Source organism: Prionailurus bengalensis, chromosome E2, assembly GCF_016509475.1.
Source record: "Prionailurus bengalensis isolate Pbe53 chromosome E2, Fcat_Pben_1.1_paternal_pri, whole genome shotgun sequence".
NCBI lineage: Eukaryota > Metazoa > Chordata > Mammalia > Carnivora > Felidae > Prionailurus > Prionailurus bengalensis.
The window spans coordinates 51,333,627-51,340,897 of NC_057352.1; the positions used below are offsets into that span (position 1 = coordinate 51,333,627).

The window sequence follows — 7,271 nt, forward strand, 5'->3', positions numbered from 1 at the left end:
AGGAAAAAATCAGAACCAAACATGACGCCATACCATTTTACGGTCAATGTTAGAACGTATTAATGGTTAGGATTTTTAACATTTCGCATTAACAAATTTTGGTACAGACTCTTGTTCTGTATTAGAGACGCATCAGGTTAACTTTGTCATTCCACTAATGACTTTGACACACGGCCATTAGATTTTACTGCCTGCATCAATTCAGCTTTTAAAACAGTCTACCCCTAGATATAAAAGAAGATCAGTGTAATGACACAGTGTTGGAAAGCAAAAATAATGAATCCCACTAGATAAATGGGGCAAAAAATCTGATCGTTCTTGGAAACCATCAAAGTTAAGAACTCTACCTTATCGTAAGTATAACAAATAATGGCACATAGAGTCTTGCAGAGGGGAGGGATGGTCAGGTGGTGGTGGGTATATAATCTCTAGCATGGGAGTTTACCTCTCAGGTTATTTTCCTTTACAATTGTGACAGTAGTCATATTTATCTGATGGGACTGAGCCAAAGATTAAGTGAGATAATACAGAGAGAGTACCTGCAATAGTACGAGGCACAGATTACATGCTCAATATCTGTACCATCATCAGTGTGAACCTGTCTTAATAAGTACTTGATTTTAGGGGTATTTTCTAAGATGCATTCTACCCATTTATGGGAAATTCAGTACAGATACTGAATTGAGCATGTTAAAGTGTGCACGGTATTTCCTTTTCTCCCTGCTTGTTTATGATACATTTATTATTTATTCACAGGACATGGCTAATGTTTAAAGCCCATGGGGCCTATTATTAATTATTACACGGAATAAACGCAAAGGAGCCCTGAAGTAGATATGGAAGAACTGATCTATAATATTAATCATTATATATGCTATATTAGTCCCTCTCCTACTCTGAGGCCATAAACTATCCCATAGTCTATGTGGACACTGTCTTATAGATATAGATGCTCATGATGAACCCACTACATTCCTTTGATTATGTGATTAAAAAGAACCAGACAGCCTCAGACATGCTGTGGCAGCAACGATTAAAAAATAATGTTCTTGATGGCACGGAAGAAAAATCACGTCTGATCTCTAATGCAATCGGAACGTATAAAATGACAGTGTGTGTGAATTTTTGTTATCACACTAATGAGAAAAATATATACGTATATATATATATTTATATATATTTACAATTTTTTTTTTAAAAAAGACACTAACCTTCTATCTTATTTCCTCCAATGAGAGAGGGAATTTTCAACTTTCAGCTTTCACACATAATTTAGCTCACGGGTGACACGAAATCTGATTATCAGGGATGATTCTCCAGCAAGGAGAGTTTAGCTGCCTAGGAAGAGCCTCGGGGTGCTCTTTCTTTCTGGAAGCCCCCATTACCTGCACAGACCACAGGGCACGCTCCCCAGCTCCATGGAGCAGCTTTATGTGCTGTGGCCAAGGACCGCTCGTTTCTCCGTGACAGACGCTATTCGCTGTTGCTTCTATGACTATTCACAACACTCTGTGCAATTAAAGAAAAATAAATACAAGAAAGTGAGCCTGGAAAATATTCCCTGGTTAGGTCACGTTTACAATAAAAACCCTACCGATGAAAGCACGATGAGCCAGACCCATCCGCAAGGAAGAGACACAAGATGACACAATGGCTTGAGTGCCTCAGGCCGCCCTCGAGGACCCTGTCCGCTTCCTGATCTGGGGGCTACACCGCCACTCCTTTACAAGCCCTAATTCCCAGCGCAGGCTCCTCAGCCCCCACGTCCCTGAGGTTGCAAAGGAGTTATAATTTGGGTCCCCCTTTCCCACCCAAACTTCTAATCTCTCCATTCCGCATCGGTCCCGTTATTCACCTCTTCTGCTCCATCCCAGCCCCCCGCAGACTGTTAGATGAAATCACACATTTGAGCAGATTGGTGTCGTCACGCGTTCCAGGAACACAGTGGCATCTGGGCTCTAACGCTGCTGAGCAATACTGTCATGCCCACTGGTCAACTACCGGTGCAGGGAAAAAAAACACCACAGCTACGATTTTAATTCTTTGTTAACCTCTTCTCAAAACCTGCCACCAGCCACTTTTCTCTGCTGATAACTTCTCTTCCTTCCCAGAGAAAATTGAGGCTTTTAACCTGTATTCAAAACGTTTGCTTTTCTACGGACTCCCACGCAGCCCTAAATATCCTCTGGTATCTCCCATTAAACGTATAGATACAGCCCGTTCCTAACCTAATGTCCCTCTTGAGCTACTCCTTTATCTTTTTCCATCCCTTTCATAGCCAAGTGGTTTGGAAATAGGGTTTAAATTCGCTAACACATTTAGCTTCCCATTTAAAAGTTTAATCTCCGGCCAACTGACTTCTCCCCCCATCACCTTCACTGAAAATGTTCTGGCTAAGTTCTTCAATTACCTTCTAAATGCCAAAGCCAAGGAAGCCTCCCCAGCCCTCCTTCTACTTAAAGTCTCTACTGTGCTTGTATTTATCCTTAGAAATACAAGTGAGAAGTGCATTTCCACTGCAAAGATAGTACTTTTTCCCCTGTAGAAACCTTCAGCTATACTAAAGAAGAGGGGCGAGGTATGCACGTATCCTGACCACTCGTGTGAAAGCAGTGTTTCGCATTCTCATGTATTTCTTTTTAGGATTTCTTCTACGCACTTAGTGGCATTTTGTACACGTGGACATCATGCTTTTTGGTGAACATAAGGCCATAAACATTTCCCCATGTTATTAGTAATCTTCAGAAACAATATTTAAGGCTGTATAATTTTCCATCACATGGAAAAATATACTTCATTCTTGCACAGCATGTCTTGCACAGCGAGACACATTCCCGTATTATTAAGTATTCTTGAAAAACGTGACGGGGATGCATGGTGGCGGAGGATTTTGGTGCTGTGGTTGTACAATAACTAACCTTCTGCTAGACTTTTAGGCTATCAATTTCTTTGCCATCATAACTAGCGCTACAGTGAATACTAAGGTACCCATGATCATCCTGAATCTTCTATGTTGGTATTTGTTATCGCTTCCCAAATGAGGATATAAACTTTCCCATTTAAGGTATTTGTTCTTTTCACAACTACCACACAGAATTTCTCCTTACATCTCAAAAAGAACATATTATTAGAGCTTGTACCTAGATGGCAATAAGGCAGGGAAAACCATTACTGACAATCGACACGGCTACATATTGGATTCTCTTATTAAGGGAGAAGTGAGCCAGTGTGATTCCTGGAAGTCTTATCTGGGAGATCTCTTCTCATTTGTCTAGACTTTTTTTTGAGTTATGAACATATTTATTGTATGCAACACAGCTTACCCATTTGAACAACTGTACTTACCTTACATGAGTGAGGACCACTGGTGACAGTGCCTTAAGATAAATTAGCTTAGATTGAGGGGAAAATAGGAAAATGCCAAATAGATAAGAAAGTCTTTCCTGGCTTAAGTTATCGCAGACAAAACGAGCTTCTTCGTTGAATCTTGTAGTGTCACTGAAGTCTGGAAAGTACTATTTCGTTGTGTTATTCGTGACTTACACTAATGAAGTCTGCCTTTTCCACCAAGCACGAAGGTGCTGTGGAGAAAATGATTCTCAAGGGTACACAGAGACTTCAGATCATTTGGTTTAAGTCTTGCTCTGAATCTCACCCCAGTAATTAGCAACCTCCAAGCTGGGGCAGAGTACCAGAAGAGAGTCTGTTGGTGAGTGTGGAAAATAAGATAGGAATGAAAAAGATGCCAAGAAGACAACGTTCCTTATTTGAACATAGGTAAAAAATTGATACCTGATTTAGCTCCTGAAACTAGTCTCCATGGATCTGCACATCATCCTTGCTGAGGGGCCACGCTAATCTTTCTGTATTGTTCCAACTTTAGTACACGTGCAGCCAAAGCGAGCCTGCTCTTGAAATTATTCTGATTTAAACTGTGAAAAAGATACAGAAAAGAACCAGTTTTAATTTGCTACTTGTATTTAGAAGGAGTTAGTGTAGGAAGATAGTCTTTGATGAGTTGATTGATTGGTTGAATGGCCCCAACTCATAAATACATTTTCAAATTCAATGATGGACCCAAGACCAGTTTTGCTCTGCTAGGGCATGCATGTTTGGAAATCTTTCCCAGCCCAAATAAATACAATTAAGTAGATATTCTGACTTTAAGCTCCTGCAAAGGAGCATTGAAAGTTTTGGCTGAGACACACAGATATAAAAGATACAGCGTAATGAAGTGTTAGGAGTCAGATCACGATGTAGATATCGAAAGAAAATGCTAGCAACTGATATTCACTTGGCTGGAGGGTAGAAAATGGTTAGGAGTTTTATCTTTTTATTCAATTTTTTTAATGTTTATTTTTGAGAGAGAGGGAAGGTGGGTAGAGGAGATGCAGAGAGGAGGACAGAGGATCTGAAGTGGGCTCCACGCTGACAGCAGAGAGCCTGACGCAGGGCTCAAACTGATGAACAGCAAGATCATGACTTGAGCTAGACACTTAACTGACTGAGCCACCCAGGTGCCTCAGGAATTTTAGTTGTAGACAGAATTTTATGAAGATGATTTCTTCAGAGAAACCGGTGCCATTTGTCCCACACACACCCACCCCCCGCAATACACAGGGGGACAGGGTGTGTGAGTTGGTGTAAGCTTCTGTGTGCATGTAGGGGGAGGAATCTTGAGGGTAGAAGGTGAGCTACCAATGGAGCCCAAAGGAAAGCTTGCTTCATGCTTCCTGGAAGGGGTGAAAATGGCAAAATGGAATCTGACTCTTGCCATTGAAACGTAGAGGTCTACAGAACATTTTTTTTTAATGTATGTTTATCTTTGAGAGAGACAGAGACAGAGACAGAGCGTGAGTAGGAGAGGGACAGAGAGGGAGGGAGACACAGAATCCGAAGCAGGCTTCAGGCTCTGAGATGTCAGCACAGAGCTCGACCCTGGGTTCAAATTCAAAAACTGCGAGATCATGACCTGAGCCAAAGTTGGACGCTTAACCAGGAGCCCCGAACATTTTTTTAGTAATAAAAAATAAAGTTTTAAATAAAGCAGAACAACAATAAAAGTAGCCACACAGGAATTGCCCTGGACTTTTACTGAGCAGGGACATAGAGCAGGTGATGTTGTACGATCCTTGAGATACTAAAACTCAGCCTGGACCTCCTGGACCTATTTTGACACCTGAACAAGTAAACCTGGAAAGAAGACAGAACTCTAGCAGAGAGTCTGTGTGGCTTGAAGGTCCTGAATATTAGAGGTGGAGAGAGGAGTGGCAATCATATCACAGAAAACATCACCCAAACTGCCACTGAGTGCAATCAGCGGACTGACAGGTGGGGGAGCTCTGAAGAAGTTATGGAAACACCCATGCAAGTGAGAGAATCTGCTTTAAGTATCTTCCAGGTCTAGAGAGAGGGAAGCTCATGTCCTGCTGTCCAGGTAAGCAGGAGCTCTCCCATCCCCCCATTTCTTTCCTCCCTCAGTTCCATCATATATTATCTAACAGTGAGAAGACAACACTGGGGTCCACATCCAACTACACCCGAGCTTCTGGATGCTTCAGCTGTATAAGGAGCTCTTAAAACCTTGGAAATGATCTAAGATAATCATGTGTTTCCATAAAATATATAAAAGACATTCTAATCACCATTACTGAAGACTGGTTTCTCCATCCAGTTCAATCACTCCTCTCTTCCCCTCCTCTCAGGGGACTTTGAAGGGGCTATCAGCCTTCTGACGTGTTCTTAACTTTCAGACGAATGTTGATATTTTTCAACATTATTAATCACTGAAAATTCAAAAAGGACCACAAGGGTAAACTGTAGAGAAAGATCAGTTTCACTCAACGCTGTTACATGAAAAACAGTTTTTTCCCCCAAAATCATGTTCCTAGTAATATTTATAGACCATGAAAGTGAATACACAGCGGAAAAAAGAGATATTTCTCAGATATTTTGTGAAAAAGGTTCTTGAAAAGTCACAATGTTATGCAATTCTGTATCGCCTATTTTCAAGCAGTTTCAAATAATATTTTCTTTATAAATAAACTCACTTCCATCAGTTGGGTTCCAAGACCACATGATAAGAACACTCAAAAGTCATGAAAATTCCAGATCACAAAAAGGCTAGGTTTACTTGGCTTGCACATAAATAAATATACATGCACAGACTGGGCCAATATTTTGAAGTAAAGATGAACGGGAACATTCAGAGTTATTTTGAGATGCTAAAAGATTAATTCCAGTCATATGATTCACAGAGAGATTTCCCCTTTAGGGGTCATGGTGACAAGAGGCATTCTTGAGATAACAGAAATGTCATGAAAATCATGGAATTAAGTGAGAATTTGATTCATTTCTACACTAACCCTTGAGGAAAAAATTAAAGTGAGGAAAAGATCAGTTAAAGTTATTTATATAAAAAAAAAAACAAAAACAAGAACAAAAAACATTATAGGGGCACCTGGGTGGATCAGTTGATTAAGCGACCAACTTCAGCTCAGGTCATGATCTCACAGTTCATGGGTTTGAGCCCCCCATCAGGCTATGTGCTGACAGCTCAGAGTCTGGAGCCTGCTTCATATTCTGTGTCTCCCTCTCTCTCTCTCTCTCTCTGCACTTCCCCCACTCACACTCTGTGTGTGTCTCTTTCTCTCTTAAAAATAAACATTGAAAAATTTTAAAAAGCATTATGTAAATATTACCAAAAGGAAAATAGAAAACCTCTACAAATTGAGGTATGTCCACCTAAAAATACAGAAGATAAATCCTACTTGATGGTTATAGGTTCTTTGCAAAATGTGACAAACGTTGAACAGCTGGGGATTATTGTATGCTGCTGTTAAAAAGGAAACATTATGAATTTTTTTTTGCCTTTTTCACAAGCAAAACCATCTGCCACTTTTCAGCAAAGTGAATACTATGGACAGCTGTAACCTCTGGTTGGACAACACCTAACTGTTAGAAAAACAAAGAAAAGGGCTACAGTCATGCTTTTAATAGCTTCATGACATGACCCTAGGTGACATCGGCAAGAAGAGTGGGGTAAGAACATTCAAAATTCCTCTTCTCCATAAAAGAATGAGATCACTGGCATGAGAAACAAAATCAGGATTTTCAAAATTCTGGAAATCCACCAAAGGGAGTAATACCGGGACTTTTATTCTAGAAAAGTAGTTGAATCTCAGGAAGAACAGTCTGCTTTGTCCTACTTTAACTTTCCCTGTCTCCATCCCAGAGACGGGGGTGGAAAGGCTGATACCACTGAGAGTGGA

General features: G+C 40.6%; 1 pseudogene; it reads right to left on the reverse strand.

The window, feature by feature from the left end:
- Positions 1 to 3,779: 3,779 nt before the first annotated feature.
- LOC122495344 lies at positions 3,780 to 3,905 on the reverse strand (annotated as a pseudogene).
- Positions 3,906 to 7,271: the final 3,366 nt, after the last annotated feature.